At 45.6% G+C, this 20050-nt stretch overlaps 4 non-coding genes across 4 annotated transcripts; 2 read left to right on the top strand and 2 right to left on the bottom strand.

The window, feature by feature from the left end:
* The first annotated feature begins 2830 nt into the window (after positions 1 to 2830).
* trnai-aau (transfer RNA isoleucine (anticodon AAU)) lies at positions 2831 to 2904 on the top strand. The gene has a single exon. It is a non-coding gene; the product is annotated as a tRNA-Ile (tRNA).
* Positions 2905 to 5242: 2338 nt separating this feature from the next.
* Positions 5243 to 5323, top strand: trnas-aga (transfer RNA serine (anticodon AGA)). Its single transcript has one exon. It is a non-coding gene; the product is annotated as a tRNA-Ser (tRNA).
* Positions 5324 to 9444: 4121 nt separating this feature from the next.
* On the bottom strand, positions 9445 to 9519 carry trnat-agu (transfer RNA threonine (anticodon AGU)). The gene has a single exon. It is a non-coding gene; the product is annotated as a tRNA-Thr (tRNA).
* Positions 9520 to 11869: 2350 nt separating this feature from the next.
* Positions 11870 to 11952, bottom strand: trnal-uag (transfer RNA leucine (anticodon UAG)). The gene has a single exon. It is a non-coding gene; the product is annotated as a tRNA-Leu (tRNA).
* Positions 11953 to 20050: the final 8098 nt, after the last annotated feature.

Here is a 20050-nt window from a genome sequence, read left to right as displayed (position 1 = left end):
GGACAGGAGAGATGGGGAAAGGGAATAAAAACGGAATGGTTCAGTTCTAACCAGTGTGCAGGCTCAGAGGGAGCTAAGGTTCAGAGAGATCTTTGAAGGAGAGAGGCCATTTTGAGAGAGTTGTCAGGAAGGCGGATTGGGTGTTTGGCTTCATAACTGGAGATACTGAGTATAAAAACTGGGAAGTTCTGCTCAATATTTTTGAAGCTCTGATTAACTGCGTATGTTTTAGGATTGTACCCAGATCCGGTAATCACACTTTAGAACGTGTATGAGAGTCCTGACGAGGGTGAAGATGGGATTTACTGCTTTGGATCCATCGATGATGGATTTTCGCTCAAAGGTTTGACTGGATAATTCGGATTTTAACTCTTTACAGCTAACGGGATTGAGTGGTGATGTAAGAGACGTGTAAAATAAATAACATATTGAACCAAGGTACACAGGGGAAAGTTGCTGCATTAGCTGCTGGCAGAAGTACTCAGGAACAGGCATTGAAGATTGAAGAGAGGATGTGTAGGAGGCAGAGGATCCCCACAGTGCGGAATGAGGCCGCACCGACCATTCTGCACCAAATCTCCGACAGAGAATCCCTCTCTGTAACCCCACCTAATTACCCTACTAATCCCCCTGACAATAAGGGGGAATTTAGCCTGGCCAATCCGCCTAATCTGCACTTCGTTACAGGTGGGAGGAAACCGGAACACTCGAAGTAAACACACACACGGGGGGGGACCGTGCAAACTCCACACAGACAGACAGACAAGAATGTAGGAAATGATCTTCAGTTTTCTGCCGGTTACAAACACTGGGGATTCCCCTTCAGTTTGTGGCATCTGGGAATCAGCGAAGCATCCAAAAATAGAACTGACAATAAATATAACCTCGGTAGGTATTCACATGGTACTGACATTCGATCGGAGTCGTTATGTGTCGACCGTGTGGTGTAATGGATAAGGCGTCTGGCTTTGGTCAATATGACAGTGATGGTATCAGAAGATTGTAGGTTCGAGTCCTGTCGTGGTCGTTTTATGCAGAAATCTGGTCGAAGTTCCAAAAAAAAAGAGATGCCCTTCTTCAGCTGAAAGCTCTGCATTTTCTTGCAAACATTGCAGGGCTCTTTCTCAGAATGTATTTCCTTGTTGTTTTGTTCATTCAATTTTTGAATCTCATTATTTTATCCTCCGCCCCAGAAATCAATCTTATCTTTGATATCTTAATAAATTGTTGATGCTCCCGAATGGAGCAACAGGCTTTGATACAATCTGTTCAATAGAATTCTGTGGAGGGAATTCTAATCTCCTCAGGAAGGGGTTTAATAATGAGCTGAATGAACTGTTTCTGTTTTCAGGGATGAAAGGTGATGTCACTGGGCTGGTAATCCGGAGACCCGCACTAGTGTTTGGGAACACGGAGTAAATCCCACTGCGGCAGCTGGTGGAATTTCAATTCATTGATGAAGTCAATCTGGAATTGAAAGCTAGTCTCAGTAATGGTGGCCTTGGAACCACTGTCAATTGGAGTAAAATATGATCTGGTTCATCGGTGCACATTAGATGAAGCCGTTTGCCCTCCTTACCTGGTCTGGCTGACATCTGACTCCAGACCCAGAGCAATGAGGGTGACTCTTAACTGCCCTCTGAAATGGCCGAACAAGGCACTTTCATTTGAAGGGCAATTAGAGGAGGGCAACAAATGCTGGTCCTGCAGGCGACACCCACAGCCCATAAAAAGAACCATGAAGGAGAAAGAGAATGCTCTGCCGGTAACAAATGCTGACATTCGGTACTGTGTTTTGTTGTTCGACCGCCTGGCCTAATGGCTAAGGCGTCTAATTGCTCCCATGATAAGTGGGGATAGTATCAGAAGATTGCAGGTTCGAGTCCTATTACTTTTCTGCAGAAATCTGGTCGAAGTTCCAGAAAAACGAGATGGTCGAGTGACGGATTGAGAATCTGGAGCCTTTTCTCCAAAAACAACAAGGCTGAGGGTGGCCTGATGTTGGGCTTTAAATTAACGAAAGGTTTTCTCAAAAATCATTTCGACAAAATGGACCAGAGAAGGGCGGATAGGAATGTATCTCACTCGCTCATACATGCCATTGATAGTTGATGGTTTTAGCACAATGATGTACATGTGACCGGTGTATCAGCGAATCCTCAGAGTGTGAGAGACATCCTATCAGTAATGTTTCCCCAACATCCTCCAGATTGAAGGGAGGCAGCATTCACGCTGATGACTGGGAGAGTTTGTTACAAATCGTTGAAGATGGTCAAAACCTGTCCCCCAATCGGCAGCAGGCTTTTATGAGGCAGAATGGAGGCAGAGAAGACAGTAACAGAGGAGAAAGCTCTGTGGGCCGAGAATGGGCCTGTTCACTCACATGAAGACCCATAGCAGAAACTCATGGCCCTGAATGGATGTCATCCTCGAATCGAGGGACCGACAACGATAACAAAATACAAAGAACAAAGAACAACACAGCACAGGAAACGGGCCCTTCGGCCCTGCAAAAGCCCGCGCCGCCCATTTTAACCTCAGTGAGTGCATCATTCCAATCCTTCTTCTACCTACGACTTTTGTCTGCATCTCCTGGACTCCACAATAAAGGGGTGCAAATTTTGGGAATGATATGCGCGCCAGATTAAGGGAGATCCAATTTAGGGACGATTTATTAACACCAATCAGCCAAAAAGCACGTTTTTGGGGTGTGGGAGGAAACCGGAGCCCCCGGAGAAAACCCACGCAAACATGGGGATAATGTGCAAACTCCCACAGACATTGACCCAAGCCGCCCTGATAACTGTCCCTGGGCGGCGCGGAGCTTTGTGGCCGGTTAGCTCAGCTGGTTAGAGCGTGGTGCTAATAACGCCAAGGTCGCGGGTTCGATCCCCGTACCGCCCAATTTGTTTTTTTTCCCCCTCAAACTGCTGCTTCACATCTCCAGGGACATTGGCTCGATTCCCGGCTGAGGTCAATGTCTGTGTGGAGTTTGCACATTCTCCTCGTATCTGCGTGGGTTTCCTCCGGGTACTCCGGTTTCCTCCCATAGTCCAAAGATGTGCGGGTCAGTTGTGCACTCAGTCACTAAACAACATCCTGCCTTCATATCGAGTGGATCAGAGAGGGTAGAGGGATAGACAGAGACAGACTGAGTCAGGACGGTGAGATACAGACGGCCAGATAATGTCTCAGTGATAAAAATCCTTATAAATTCCGGCTTTATCCAGAACTTTCCTCCTGGAGAAACAGAAGCTGCAGCCTTAGCTCTCACTGATATTGTAGCAGAGACACATTATTAATCCCACACTCAGGAACAGTGCTGCATTCTGACAGCAAAGATGGGGAGAGGCAATAGAAACAGAATGGTCCAGTTCTAAACAGTGTGCAGGCTCAGAGGGAGCTGAGGTTCAGAGAGATATTTGAAGGTGGGAGGAAATTTTAAAAGTGTTGTTAGGAAAACGGACGGGATTCTTGGTTTCAGAAATGGAGACACTGTGTATGCAGAGAATCCCTGCATTGCAGAAGGAAACCAGTCAGCCCAAGGAGTCTGAACAGATTCTCTGAAAGAACATATTTCGCGCAATTTTACCATGGCTAATCCCCCGAACCTCCACATCCTGGGACACTAAGGGTCAATTTATCATGGCCAATGCACCTAGCCAGTCTTTGGAGTGAGGGAGGAAACTGGAGCACCCAGAGGAAACCCACGCAGACACAAGGAGGACGTGCAAACTCCATGCAGTCACCCAAGGCCCGAATCAAACATGGGCAGCAGTGCGAATTACTGTACCACTTTATCGCGCTCTTTAATATATCAAATCAGAGAAGATATGCTTCATTTCTATATTTTATCTTGCATTAATTACGAGTAGCGGATTCAGTGACATAAAGTGAGGATTGGAGGTAAGATGTGCAGACACGGGGTAGCTGACATGTTCTCTAACTTCCAACTCAAATCTTGAATTTAATGAAACAGTGCCTTGAAATCTAACTTTGGGGCTCAGCAGGGGGATTAGTGGGAACTTTGTGATTGGAAAATCGTTTTATTTTACACGAGAGAGACTCGGAGATCTCACAGACACCAAACACAGTTGGATAAGATTGACTCGGCACGGTAACACAGTGGTTAGCATTGCTGCTTCACAGCTCCTGGCACCTGGATTCGATTCGGGGCTTGGGTCACTGCCTGTGTGGAGTTTGCATGTTCTCCCAATGTTTGCATGGGTTTTCTCCCACAGTCCAAAGAACATCCTTCCTCAGATAAGAAGACAAAACTGCAGCTGTGGCCTCACCAAGACCCTGCATAATTGCATCAAGACATCCCCGCTCCTGTACTCGAAGCCTCTCGCTATGAAGGCCACCATGCCATTTGCATTTTTTACTGCCTGCTACAGCGGCATGTTTCCCTTCAGTGATTGGTGCATGAGGACACTCTGTTCTGGTTGCACATTCTCTTCTCCTAATTTATGACCAAACAGAACATTATCTGTCTTCTCGTGTTTGCTAACAAATTGGACCACTTCACATTTATTCAAAATATACTGCATCTGCCAATCATTGAGCCATTCGCTCAACTTGGCCAAATCAGGCTGCAGGATATGGTGTAAGGTGACTCTGAGATAAAGGGATGGAGAGAGAAACGAGGTGACTGCAGTCTGACTCTGACTCTTCAAGCCAGTTATTGCGCCCTTGTTGAAAGTGAATGTGCCTGAGAACAGGAGAAAAGCAGATCATGGGCCAGGGATTTATTTTCTGTAAAAAGTAAAATAAACTTGTAACCAGTCAGTGTCTGGCTGAGAACTGGCGAGGGGAGGGGGAGGGGAGGGGGGAGGGGAGGGGAGGGGGCCTGCTTAAAGAACATTCACATAAATATTTTCATGATCCATCTGTGTCTAATGGAAAATCGAGTTTGAAATTGTTGTCAGTGGAAAATTTGCTTAAATTAAAAAGAGGCCTGAAAACTAATCAATGAATTCTCAGTCAAGAACAATAGTATAATGAAATACAATTGAGGTTTTTCTTTTTTTTTTATTCGGAACTAATTCGTTTCTCATGAAAAATTACTGAGATATAAAAACATGTCTTTGACCTAGTAAATGACTTCTCCGTCAGAGACAAAGATACAAAAGTAGAGGAACAAATTTCAGCTCACACACTGAGCTCTGTACAATAACGGTGCCTGATGAAGTTAGTGTGAACGCTACTGAGGTGATTATATGAGGGGGTGGTGAACGGCGGTGCTGCGATGGCCGAGTGGTTAAGGCGTTGGATTAGAAATCCAATGGGATTTCCCGCGCAGGTTCGAGTCCTGCTCGCAGCGATTAACACTGAAAGCGTTTGCTTTCAGCAGCCCCAGAGCCGGACCTTTTTCTGGTGCTAAGTATGTGGATCACCATCATGCTTTTAGCTCCATGGCTCCAGGCCGAGTGCAGGAAGGTGAGCTTGAAGAGGACACCTGGGTGCCCTCGGGCTGGCATGGACAAGATAAGCCGAATGATTCTGTGCTGTTCCCTTTCTCTGGTTCCATGAGGGAAATCAGAATGTGAGCAGATTGAAAAACAACAGCATCAGGAGCGCAAGACAAAAACAAGGTCTCATTTCAGAGGAAGATTCTTATGGAATGACGCACAGAACATAAGAAATACATTTCATCAGAATACACTGAATGATCATTTCAAAATGCTGCTTGGATGATATGACATCGTGTTCATTCAAACACATTGCTGCAAGCTGGTCATTATTGGGCGTTAGGAACTCCTGGTTATAGCAGATTGGGAATGGAAGGAGCAGCTTCACATCTGCACATTGACAGGTCAAACTGTGTCTCAGATTGACAGCTCCCAGGACAGGTTTTCCTCTCCTCTCGCTCTGTGCTGTGGATTCTCGGGGATGAGTTGGAGTTTCCCAGCTCAGTAACTGTGAAAGCCTCTGAGGCCGGCGATGCTCACAGTGTCTGTTCCCCAGATTCAGGGGGCTGCAGCCAATCAGAGCTGTGCCTAGGTTAACCCAGAGCTGGTTCAAATGGTGATATTGTTCACAAGCTGAATTCTATTTGATCAGATGTAGATACAGATTGTGTGCACTCAGTCACTAAACAACAAGATCCCGCCTTCATATAGAGTTGATGAGAGGGGATGGAGGGATAGAGTGAGTTGGAGCAGTGAGACACAGACCGCCAGACATTGCCTCAGTGACAGAAATCCCTGTAAATTCCGGCTTTATCCAGAGAGATTCTCTTGGAGAAACAGAAGCTGCAGTCTCAGTTCTCAGAAAAAAACATCAGGTAAGGCGATAAAGGAGCAGCGCTCCGAAAGCTAGTGGTTTTGCTAACAAATATATCTGTTGGACTTTAACCTGGTGTCGTGAGACTTCTTATCACGAGGGCAGAATCAGTGGCGTTCAGATATCTCAGAGGATTGTTCGGCTGGAGATGACGAAAGGCAGGAAGAGCTGAGGACATGGAGGGATTTGGAAACACGGATAAGAATATTAAAACTGAGACATTGCTTAACCACGAACATAGAACATAGAACATAGAACAATACAGCGCAGAACAGGCCCTTCGGCCCACGATGTTGTGCCGAGCAGTTACAAAACAATGACCCACTAACCTAAACCAATCCCTTCTCGTCCATAAACCTATCCACGGATCTCTTAAACGCCCCCAAACTAGGCGCATTTACAACTGCAGCAGGCAGGGCATTCCAATCCCTCACCACCCTCTGGGTAAAGAACCTACCCCTGACATCCGTCCTATAACTACCACCCCTTAATTTAAAGCCATGCCCCCTCCTGCTAGATTTCTCCATCAGAGGAAAAAGGCTATTACTATCCACCCTATCTAAACCTCTAATCATCTTATATGTTTCAATAAGATCCCCTCTTAGCCGCCTTCTTTCCAGCGAAAACAACCCCAAATCCCTCAGCCTCTCCTCATAGGACCTCCCCTCCATACCAGGCAACATCCTGGTAAACCTCCTCTGCACCCTCTCCAAAGCCTCCACATCCTTCCTGTAATGTGGGGACCAGAACTGCGCCCAGTACTCCAAGTGGGGTCTGTCAAGTTGCAGCATTATCTCCAGACTCCTAAACTCAATTCCTCGATTGATGAAGGCCAGTGCACCATACACCTTCTTAACCACATCCTCCACCTGCCAGGCCGATTTAAGAGTCCTATGGACCCGGACCACAAGATCCTTCTGCTCTTCAACTCAGCTAAGACTCCTACCCTTGATAGAACATAGAACATAGAACATAGAACATTACAGCGCAGAACAGGCCCTTCGGCCCACGATGTTGCGCCGACCAGTTACAAAACAATGACCCACTAACCTAAACCAATCCCTTCTCATCCATAAACCTATCCACGGATCTCTTAAACGCCCCCAAACTAGGCGCATTTACAACTGCAGCAGGCAGGGCATTCCAATCCCTCACCACCCTCTGGGTAAAGAACCTACCCCTGACATCCGTCCTATAACTACCACCCCTTAATTTAAAGCCATGCCCCCTCGTGCTAGATTTCTCCATCAGAGGAAAAAGGCTATTACTATCCACCCTATCTAAACCTCTAATCATCTTATAGAACATAGAACATAGAACATAGAACATTACAGCGCGGAACAGGCCCTTCGGCCCACAATGTTGCGCCGACCAGTCTTATTTTTTAAAAAAAACATTGACCCACTAATCTAAACCACTCCTTTTTCGTCCATAAACCTATCCACCAATCTCTTAAACGCCCCCAAACTAGGCGCATTTACAACTGCAGCAGGCAGGGCATTCCAGTCCCTCACCACCCTCTGGGTAAAGAACCTGCCCCTGACATCCGTCCTATAACTACCCCCCCTTAATTTAAAGCCATGCCCCCTCGTGCTAGATTTCTCCATCCGAGGAAACAGGCTATCACCATCCACCCTATCTAAACCTCTAATCATCTTATATGTTTCTATAAGATCCCCTCTTAGCCGCCTTCTTTCCAGTGAAAACAACCCCAAATCCCTCAGTCTCTCCTCATAGGACCTCCCCTGCATACCAGGCAACATTGTACTATTGTATTTATTATTTATTATTTACTATTGATATTGTACTCCTGCATCCCATTGGTCCTGCCAAAATGGACCACTACATATTTATCCGCGTTGAAGTCCATCTGCCACTTCTCCGCCCAGTCTTGCATCCTATCTATGTCTCGCTGCAACTTCTGACATCCCTCCAGACTGTCCACAACACCACCAGCCTTCGTATCGTCGGCGAACTTACTAACCCATCCCTCCACTTCCTCATCCAGGTCATTTATGAAAATGACAAACAGCAAGGGTCCGAGAACAGTTTTTGGGGGAAAAGGGAAGCCAAATAACAGTTTGTGTAGTCCAGGTAAAAGTCACAACTGCTTCATAGTTACCGTTTAGTTGTTTCATCATCACTGTGAACAGGAGTAGTAGAGAACGCTTTCGATCCATCGATTTCTGGGTTATGGGCCCAGCACGCTTCTGCTGCACCAGTCTGCTACGGCAAAGGACCTGCCTGCTCCCAATGAATGTAGTCAGGCAGATTTTCACTCCTGTATCGTTTAATCGGAACATCAGTGTGAGGAGGTATCACTGCCTCACACCGAGATTACAATAGACAGAGAAAAACACACAATAGCAGCACGAGAGTTGGTTCGGCCGCATTTGGAGTACTGCGTACAGTTCTGGTCGCCTTACTACCGGAAGGACGTGGAGACTCTGGAGAGAGCGCAAAGGAGGTTTACCAGGATGTTGCCTGGTATGGAAGGACTGGGGTATGAGGAAAGATTGAAGAAATTGGGGCTCTTTTCCCTTGAAAGACGCCGACTGAGGGGGGATCTAATAGAGGTATATAAGATTATGAAGGGTATAGATAGAGTAAACAGAGGTAAGCTATTTCCTATAATAGAGACACGTAGGACCAGGGGCCATGGAATTAAGGTGAGGGGGGAGCGGTACAACACAGATATTAGAGGGCGGTATTTCGCACAGATGGCAGTGGGATCTGGATGGCCATAAATCATTAGATAGGGGTCATGGGTAGAGAGGGGGACTGGTGGTGTTGAGATGGCGGCGCGGGCTCGTTGGGCCGAAAGGCCTGTTTCCCGGGCTGATTTTGTTCTTTGTTTTGTTTTTTTTTTGAGAGACTGCTTGGACACATGGAACGATTTAAGCCATTTGACTGTGTTCGGAATTCCCTGAGAAAATAATGGAAATCTGTGTTTGATGAACTTACAGCATTGGGTTTATTACAGATGATTTTTTTTTAACTGCAAGATGATGAAAATACCTGGGTTTTCTCAACAAATAGTCGAGACATTTGTGGGGAGTCTCGAAATGTTTCCATCTTTGGAGATCATCCACTGTGAAGGGAAAGGCAAAAACGGATTACGTGACTGGCACAATCGCAGACATCATTGGAAAAGAACCAAGGCTCCGCTGGGATTATGAACCCAGGATCTCCTGCTTACTAGGCAGGCGCTTTAACCAACTAAGCCACAGAGCCTGTCACTGCTGTGTATGGCCTCAGCGGAATGCTGGAAATATGTTCCAGATCTGGTGGCATTTGTGAAAAAGGAGATACTGCCAGAATTGGAACGTACCTGTGAACTATCCGACTAAATATTGAACGGTTTAACGTGAGCTGGGTCCACTTACTGTTTTCAGACACACATTTGGTGTAAAAATAGAGATGTGATTCACACACACAGTTTTCTGCTCTGAAGGCAGCTGTGTTCCTTCTGTCGCACGAAGTGATTTAAAAAGGAAAATACTTTATTCATACGGGATATGTGTGTCACTGGCCCGGGAAGCATTTATTGTCCAAATTAATTTTCTTTGAGTAATTGGCGATGAATTCATTCTGGAGACACTGCAGTCCATGTGATGTATGTACACATAGGCTGCAGTTAGGGAGGGAGTTCCGGGATTGTGAGCCAGCCATGGGAACGGTGATATGTTTCCAAGTCAGGATGATGTGTGTCTCGGAGTGGAACTTACAGGTGGTCATTGTTCCTCTGCATCTGCTGCCCTTGTGCTGAGAGATTTCTTGGGTTTGGATGGTTCCTCGCGAAGGAGAAAAAAAAATCAGCATCAGAATTGGGGTTTGAACCGAGGGCTCACGAGAAGACTGTGACCGAAACAGAGCACCTCAGGCAGATCAGTGATCCTGACTACTTGACCCAAACTGCAAAATCTGTGTACGAATCGAATTGAATTCCATTTTTGTAACATTTACATTTCAAACTCGATACGTTTTTTCCCCATTTTTGAACCCCAGCCAGAGGCCTGTATCTGAGTCCCATCCTTCCCCAAGCCGCCGGGGGGTGAGGAGCTTCTCATTGCTGCATTGCTCTGTTTGCTCAAATCAACAAAGACCCAATTTCCGCCCTACCTGTTCCTTACAGGAAGGTGTTGAGAGTGTCAGATCTGAGCAATGTGAAGTATCCAATTGGAGAGTTACATCCTGGCCACAGGAATATCTCTCCACAGCTGCTTTCGGAGCTGCTGAATATTTCCAGCATTTCCTCTTTCTGATTTTCTGTCTTCATTACAGGTGTTCATTTACTGACAACACAAAACTTGTCTCTCGGGCCCAGCTCCAGACACAGCTTTTCTGTGATCTTCAAACGGACAAGTTCACTCTTCACTTTCCGACACATATGCTTTAAAATCGGCTGGTCTCACACTCAGCACCCTGCGGCATCGCCTTCAAACCTCACCCCACCCTTCAACCATCCACCAGGGTCTCAGAGGTACAAGTACTACTTAGGAATTGACAAAGGCAAAGGGATTACTATGTTTGTGAGGGCATATAAAAGGTTAATCCACACTCACAAAGAGACTGATAATGTGAGAATCTCTTTCTCCCTCTATCTGTCTCTTTTTCTCTCTCTCTCTCTCTCTCTCTCTCTCTCTCTCACACACACACACACACACACACACACACACACACACACACACACACACACACACACACACACACACACACACACACACACACACACACACACACACACACACACACAGCCACCACCATGGTAAATGGTGAAACGTCTCATCAATAAAACAAAAAATCTGGAATTAAAAGTCTAATGACCATGAATCGAGTGTCTTAAAATAACACAGCTGGTTCACTAATGTCCTTTAAGGAGTGATTTTTTCCCTGGTCTGGATCTAAATGTGGCCCCCGACACACAGCAACTTTGGTGACTCTAAGCTGCCCCCTGACGTGACCTGTCATCCGCTCAGTTCAAGGGCAATTTAGGATGGACAATAATTGCGGGCTCAGCCAGCGACACCCACATCTCAGGAATGAATGAAGAAATTAATCGGAGATTTCAAATGAGGGGATATAGAAAGTCAGTTGCATTTCCAAAGATTGTCAGATACAGGATGAATTTTGAAACGATGTTTTAGTTCCGGAAGTTAACTTGTACAGGCACAGTTTAACTGATAGAATCAGAAAGGTCCCAATTCTTATTGAACGGCAGATAATGCAAAACACAGTCTGAATACAGACAGATGCACCCGAGAAAGAATTCCTGCGTGTCGCTGGCCCGGAAAGCATTTGTTGCCCAAAATTAATTATTTCCGAGAACTTTTTCAGGGAATTCATTCTTGAGCCACTGCAGTCCATGTGGTGTCTGTACTGATACACTGCTTTTCGGGAAGGAGTTCCAGGATTGTCAGCCAGCCGCAGAAACGGCGATATATTTCAAAGACAGGATGGGATGTGTCTCGGAATGGAACTTGCCGGAGGTCGCTGTTCCTGAGCCCCTGCAACCATTGTCATTCCGGGGGAGATATTTCGCGGGTTTGGATTGTGTCTGGAACAGGGAGGGGAAAAAAAACAATGTCAGGAGTGGGACTTGAACCCACGCCTCCAGAGAAGACTGCGACCTAAACGCAGCACCTTAGACCGCTCGACCATCCCAACGACCTGCAGCAGTGTATGAATCCGCACAAGTCGATTTGAATTCCATCTTCATTGTCATTACAATAAAAACTCGATGTGCTCTTTCCCCCATTTTTGAACCCAACCTGGAGTCCTGTCTCTCTGACCCATCCTTCCCCAAGCCGCCGGGGGGTGAGGAGCTTCTCATTGCTGCATTGCTCTGTTCGCTCAAATCAACAAAGACCCAATTCCCGCCCTTCCTGTTCCTTACAGGAAGGTGTTGAGAGTGTCAGATCTGAGCAATGTGAAGTATCCAATTGGAGAGTTACATCCTGGCGACAGGAATATCTCTCCACAGCTGCTTCCGGAGCTGCTGAATATTTGCAGGATTTTCTGTTTCTGATTGTGCTCCTTCATTACAGGAGTTCATTTACTGACAACCCAAAACTTGTCTCCAGTGCGCAGCGCCAGACACAGCTTTTCTGTGATCTTCTCACAGACAAGTTCACTCTTCAGTTTCCGACACGCATTGTTTAAAATCGACTTTTTCACACTCAGCATCCTGAGGCATTGGCTTCAATCATCACCCACCCATTACTGCACCTCCCCCCCTCCCCCCGCCCTACTCCCAGGGTCACAGGGGTACAAGTATTTTTTTTCAATTAGAGTTCAGAGGTGCAAGGGGATCACTGTGTTTGTGAGGGAATAGAAGGGATTAATTCACAATCACAAACAGACTGAAAATGACTTAATCTCTCTCTTACACACACTCTCACATGCATCCTCACACACCCACCACACAGCAGATGCTGAAATTCGGGATCAATAAAAATGCCTGGAATTAATGATCTTGAGTCAATTGTCGGAGAAAAAAGAAACAGCCGATTAACTGATTTATTTTGCGGAGGGAATTCTTACCCTGTCTGTTCTGGATGTTATTCCGGATCAACAGCAATGTGTTTGATTCTGAGATGCCCTCAAAGTCCGGGTCTCTGGGGACTCTTGTTCGAATCCCAACACAGCAGCTGGTGGGGTTTGAATTCAATACAAAATATGTGGAGTGAAGATCCTATTTATGCTTTCATCCATTGTCAATTACCGGCATAACCATCTGGTTCACCCAAGCCCTTTGTGGAACGAAATTTGACGTCCTTTCCGGTTTGGCCTCCGTGTGACTCCAGAGTAATAGCAATGTGGTTGACTCTAAACTGCACTCGGGCAACTATGATTGGGCAATAAATGCTGGCCAGCCAGTGACGCCCATAAATGAATACAAAAAATTATATGATTGCGTATTAACCTGCATATTTTATTTTTGGAATAATAATCAAATTCAAGTGAACCTGCCGTGACCCCTCTCTGAGGCAGCATTTCCTTTATGCTGCTGTTGCTTCTTTTAGCGATTACCTCCAATACAAGGGTCATGGGTGGAGAGGAGACTCATAATGTTAAAATGGTGGCGCGGGCTCGTTGGGCCGAAGGGCCTGTTTTCCGTGCTGTGTTGTCCTTTGTTCTTTGTTCCTCAGAACCTTCTCTGCTCCAAGTAGATCAGTCGCAGTGTGTCAAACCATTCTCAATAAATAAAATTCTTCATCAATTGAACTATTCTGGTGAAACATTTCTGCCACCTTCTGAAATCTTTTATAATGTTCTTATAAATTGCTCTGTAGAAAATGGAACCAATTTCCACTTGAAACTGAACCCAATTTAAATGCAGGTTTAACATAGCTTCTGTTCTTTTGTACTCAGTACCCCATTGATTAAAAAAACACACAGGGCACTGTTTGATTTATTATGATCACTCTCCTCACCATCCTGTGTACAGTTCTGGTCACCCTATTAGAGAAAGGATATTATTAAACTAGAAAGAGTGCAGAAAAGATTGTCTAGAATGCTACCAAGACTTGATGGTTTGAGTTACAAGAAGAGACTGGATAGGCTGGGCCTTTTGTCTCTGGGGTTGGGGGTGACCTTCCTGAGGTCTACAAAATAATAAGGGTCATTGATCAGCGAGATAGTCCATATCTTCTCGAAATTGTAGGGGAGTCTAAAACTGGAGGGCATACGTTTAAGCTGAGAGGGGAGAGATACAAAAGGGTGCAGAGGGACATTTTTGTTTTTTACGGATGGTGAATGTCTGGAACAAGCTGCCAGAGGTAGTAGTAGAAGTGAGTATAACTTTATTTTTTCAAAGCGTTTGGACAGTTACATGAGTAAGATGACTACCGAGGGATATGGACCAAACGCGGGCAATTGGGACTAGCTTGGTGGGTAAAAAAGGACAAGTTGGGCTGAAGGGCCTTTTTTCATGCTGGAAACCTCTAGGATCATCCCTGTCAACTTGGAAGATATATGTACATATTTGCCTCTTTAGAACTGTACCATGTAGTTTATGTTCTGAATCTGGGTTCTTCCTTCAAAACGAATCAATTCACATTTTGATGCGTTTACTTTCATCTGCCTTATTAAAAATGTCCGTGCTTTTGGATGTTTATGTAAACCGCATGAACAGTATTACCTTCGCCAACACTCTCGGTTACAATTTCAAAATACTCAAAACAGTTCAAGAAACATTGTTACCTTAATAACTCGGAAGTTGGAAAGTTATTTCCAGTCTCTTCGCAATTACACTGATCATGTCTTTCAGTATCCTCAGATGCATATCACCCGGTGCTCGTGTCTAATCAAATATGGACAGACTCTTCAAACCTCCTCTTCATTGAGTTAATTACCTCTGGAGTGGAATACCGAACAGTTTCACAAAGATTCACTTCCTGCTCAGTGAAACGCCCGAGACATAGTGAAAATATAATCAATTCAAAACCAAACTGTGACCCCCCCTCCCCCTCCTGCCCGCCTCCCGCCCCCCCCCACCGCACCCAACATCCCCCGCCTGCCCCCCCCCCCCCCCCCCCCCCCCCCCGCCACAGCATTGTCAGACTGCAATTTCTTTCTGACCAAAATACAACTGAATGCACGATGCAAGAATCCCTGACGCGACAAGCAATGGACAGCCCTGATTGATTCATTGGGATAAGTTTACAGTCTGGTTCCGTGGGTGAACATTCTTGAAAACTTTTGGTTTGCAGCATTGAGAAAATTGTCGCGATGTGTTGCTGGATTTCAAACCTGATCTGGAGACATGTAAATCCCGCCATCGAAAACGAAACGTGTTTTTTTTTCGAAATAAACAACCAACATTTGGAAACAAAACTGGCAACAGCTGAGGGCTCGTCCGGGATTTGAACCCGGGACCTTCCACAAATTCAGACAGCGAAATCCCCGAAGCGAGAATCATACCACTAGACTAACGAGCCATCGGCGTTCGAATAATTTAGCGGATAAACTTCTGTTAACTAGCTATCCTTTCAGACTGTCATTAGAATGGAACATTGAAGAAAAACACAGCAGATTCAGGGGGAAATGCGATCCTCTTTGTCTTAGACCCTGAATATTCAACAGGATGTTCAATGTTGGGATTGTAGCTTCTCTCAGCGAAAGAAATTCCCATCACATCAGTTCAAGGATTGTTGTGAAGAACAGATTGAGCAAAGTGTAGAAGACCAATGCGGAAAAGTGTGAGGTGATTCACTTTGGTAAGAGGAACAGGAGTACAGAATATAGGGCGAATGGAAGGACTCTTGGTAGTGTCGACGAGCAGAGAGATCTCGCTGTACGTGTGCATAGATCCCTGAAATTTGGCACCCAGGTTGAAAAGGTTGTTAAGAAGCCGTACGGTGTGTTAGCTTTTACTGGTAGAGGGATTGAATTTCGGAGCCGTGAGGTCATGTTACAACTGTACAAAACTCTGTTGCAGCCGCACTTGGAGTATTGCGTACAGTTTTTGTCGCCGCATTATAAGAAAGATGTGGAAGCATTGGAAAGGCTGCAGAGGGGGTTGACCACGATTTTGCCTGGTATGGTGGGAAGGTCTTATGAGGAAAGGCTGAGGGACTTGAGGTTGTTTTCCTTAGAGAGAAGAAGGTTAAGAGGTGACGTAATTGAGACATACAAGATGATCAGAGGGTTAGATAGGGTGGACATGTGAGAGCCTTTTTCCTCGGATGGTGGTGGCTAACACGAGGGGACATAGCTTTAAATTGAGGGGTGATAATTATAGGACGGATGTCAGAGGTAGGTTCTTTACTCAGAGGGTAGTAAGGGCGTGGAATGCCCTGCCTGCAGCAGTTGTGGACTCGCCAACTTTAAGGGCGTTCAAATGGTCAGTTGGATAGGCATATGGATAATATTGGAATAGTTTAGGTTAGAGGGTCATTAGATTAGTTCCACCGGTCGGCACAACATCGAGGGCCGAAGGGCCTGTATTGCCCTGTAATGTTCTATGTTCTATGGTTGTCCAGCTGGGGAAGACTGCACTCGCCTCGTTCCATTCTTACCTTTCTGGTCAGTGGCACAATATCTCCCGCAATGGTCACTCTTCTCCCTCCTGTGTTGTTACCTCCCGAACCTTTGAAAGATCTAACCTTGGCCCCCTCCTATTTCTAGACCTCACCTCTCGGTGTTATAATCTGAAGAAGTGTTAGTTTTCACACGTAAGCTGATAATACCCAGTTCCAGCTCACCGTCAGCTCTCAGAACCAATCCCTCTTATTAAATTATTAGATTGCTTATCCAGCAGCTTGTACTCGATAAGCAGATAATTCCCCATTAAACATCTGGAAGGCCAAAGGTCCCACCACAAATTCCATTCCCAGTCAATGACTCCATCACTCTCCCTGGTCACTGTCGATGCCGAAAAAAACTCATATAACCTTGGCACATCATTCCACCTGGAAATGAGATTCTGACCACACATCTGTTCCTGCACCAAGGCCACCTGTTTCCAGCTGTGTAACTTCACACATTGTTGATAATACCTGATCTCAACTGTACCTGAAACCCTCATCCATGTTTTTGTTACCTCTGGACTTGCTGATTCAAATACCCTCCTCCTGCAGATTTTGTTCCCTGAAGGACATTAGTAAACTGCATGTGGTTTTATAAAAATGGATAATTAATTCAGGGTTTGTCTTGAATTAAAATTTCACCATCTGTCCTTTTGGGTTTTGAACCCAGCTTCCCAGAGTATTACCCAGGATCTCTGGATTACTTGTCCACTGCCACTGCCTCCCCCAAACACTGCCAGGAATGGGATTTGAATCTTTGCCTTTTCCATTACCCTCATGAAAATCTCGATCAAGTTGATTAACTATGGGATTACTGAGGGCCTTTCCTTAATTGTTGTGCATCAGCACAGGTGGGTGTTTTTTTTTCCCCCTCGGGTAATTATTTGGAGAATATTACATATTGAACAACAAAGAAGAACACAGCAGAGGAAACAGGCTCTTCGGCCCAACAATTAAACTGATATTAAACTCATTGGACTCATTCTTACAGCCATTTCTGAAGAGGTGTCTTTACCGCTTACAATTCTCCACTCATTGGGCACCACCCATATAACGAGCTGGGTTAGAAATTGCCTCCATTGCCACTGCAATTTCCACCCTTATTTCCCTCAGTATCCATCGATCCGTCTCTTCCAGTCACCAGAACACAGCAATTAAGAACAGACATTGCGCATGGCACGTTGACTCTGTTCCACCATTCAATTCGATCATGAGGCATTTATTTATTTATCTTCATTGCCAGACAGTGAAAACACAGTCACAGTGAAAAAAAACAAGAACAGCAACAACAACATCAAGCAACACACATATAGAAATCACACTATGTTTCTGATAAGTGTTTTTCTTTAACCCTACAGTGCAGAAAGAGGCCCTTCAGCCCATCCAGTCTGCACCGACCACAATCCTACCCAGGTCCTACCCCCATATCCCTACATTTTTTACCCGCTAATCCCTCGAGCCTTCGCATCTCAGGCCACTATGGGGAAATTTTAGCACAGCCAATCAACCTAACCCACACATCTTTGGACTGTTGGAGGAAACCGGAGAATCCGTAGGAAACCCACGCAGACACGTGGAGAATGTGCAAACTCCTCTAATTGAAGCCAGGTCCCTGAAGCTGTGCGGCAGCAGTGCTGACCATTATGCTAGCGTGCTGCCCCGATAACCGTCCGTGGACGTCCAGTTGCATGTGGTCGGTAAGGTCAGTTGATTAGAGTGTGGTGCCCATAACGCCATGGTCGCGGGTTCGATCCCCGTACGGGCCAGTTTACCTTTTCCCTCAAACTGAACGATATTGGGAGGCACGGTAGTCCATGCTGAAATTGTCTCTGAATGTCCTGAGATGTCGTGGGATGAGGGACAAATACGTAGGGGTATAGGGGTAGGGCTTGGGTGGAATTGTGGTCAGTGCGGACTCGATGGGCCAAATGGCCTCTTTATGCACTGTCGGGTTTCTACGATTCGATGAAGTGTTCGAAAAGTCGCTACATTTTCAGCATTCACAACAAATTCAGACAAAGTGTTTGAAATATCAACAATTCTAAACGGGGAAAACAAACTGTGAGTTTTAAGACATGAACCAAATTTCTGCAGTTTATACTGACACCCACCCAAAATACATTATCTATGAATACATAATTTTCCAAGCTTGGGTTGTAAGGTCATGTATCAGAGAATAGGATAGTGTAGAAGAGGCCCTTTGGCCCATCGAATCTACAGTGATGTATGAAATGCCCTGGCCTGCCCAACTAATCCCACTCGCCAACAGTCGGCCCATTGAGCAGAAAGCAGGCTCAGTGCCACAGACTGAAAGGAGGTTTTAGTTCACATGGGCAGCATGGTCGGCGGAGGCTCAGAGGGCTGAAGGGCTGCTCCTGTGCTGTAATTTTCTCTCTTCTCTGAGATTTAAAGAGTACACATTGATTTACACAGCCAGAGACTGACAATTAGAGGATGAATCCCACAGGCAGTTGCAGAGACTGATAGGTAAAAGTAAACCCAGTCCCTCATATAGTGAACGAGAAGGACAGTTACAACATTAATCCCAAAATGGCAGAGCATCGCAGGGAGGGAATGAACCCCGCAGTCACTCTCAGCTCCCACTAACTGGCAAATACACATTGAGTCCCCAACAGTACCACGGACAGAGTGACTCCATCAGTCACATAGAACACCAGGCAATTACTATTCAATACAAAGTGAACAGAAGTGATAGAGAAGGAAAAAGGGAAGTGTGGTGAGAAAGAGATAGAGGAGCAAATCTGTATGCAGATCATGGATAACAGATACAGTATTAATTCCATTCTCTCACAGACAGACGCGGAGTTGCTGATGTTGGACTGGGGGAGGCACATTAAGTAGCAGCAGGACACCAGGTTAAAGTCCAACAGATTTATTTGGTAAGATGAGCTTTTGGAGTGTCGCTCCTTAACCTGATGAGGAAGATGAAAAATATAATGAAACAATTGACTAAAAGTGGCCACGAAAAATACACTGGCCAGCAGGATTAAGGAAAATCCCAAGGCTGTTTATACATACATACCGAGCAAGAGGGTAGCCAGGGAGAGGGTTGGCCCACTCAAGGGCAAGGGAGAGAATCTATGCGTGGAGCTAGAGTAAATGGGCGAAGTATTAAATGAGCACTTTGCGTCATGTTGACCGAAAACGACGTGTATGACTATGAGTCTGGGGAAGGATGTGCAGGTGGTTTGAGTCATGTTGAGATCAAAACGGAGAAGGTATTGGTGCCTTTGAGAAATATTAAGGTCGACAAGATAGGTCCGATGGAATATACCCCAAATACTGAGAGAGACAAGGGAGGAAATTGTTGGAGCCTTGAGAGAAATCTTTGTATTCTGACTGGCGACAGAGGAGGTCCCAGATGATTGGAGAATCGCCTATGTTGTTCCTTTGTTGAAGAAGGATAACAGCAACAATCCAGGTAATTACAGGCCGGTGAGCCTTACATCAATGGCCGGGGAATTATTGGAGAGGATTCTTCGAGATAGGATCTTTTCCCACTTGGAAATGAGTGGACATATTAGTGAGAAACAATATGGTTTTGTAAAGGGGAGGCCGTGTCTCACGAACATCACGGAGTGTTTCAAGGAAGTGACAAATGTGGTTGATGAGAATCGGACAGTGAATGATGTCTACATGGACTCTCTTCATTGCTCAAATTCTCCATCCCAGGCAACGATCTGGTCCCTGGTAAATGGAAACTGCACACTCTC

The sequence above is a fragment of the Carcharhinus amblyrhynchos genome, unplaced genomic scaffold (genome assembly GCF_965287045.1).
Source record: "Carcharhinus amblyrhynchos unplaced genomic scaffold, sCarAmb.v2.hapA scaffold_42, whole genome shotgun sequence".
Lineage (NCBI taxonomy): Eukaryota > Metazoa > Chordata > Chondrichthyes > Carcharhiniformes > Carcharhinidae > Carcharhinus > Carcharhinus amblyrhynchos.
This window is presented reverse-complemented; position numbering and strand designations above follow the sequence as displayed.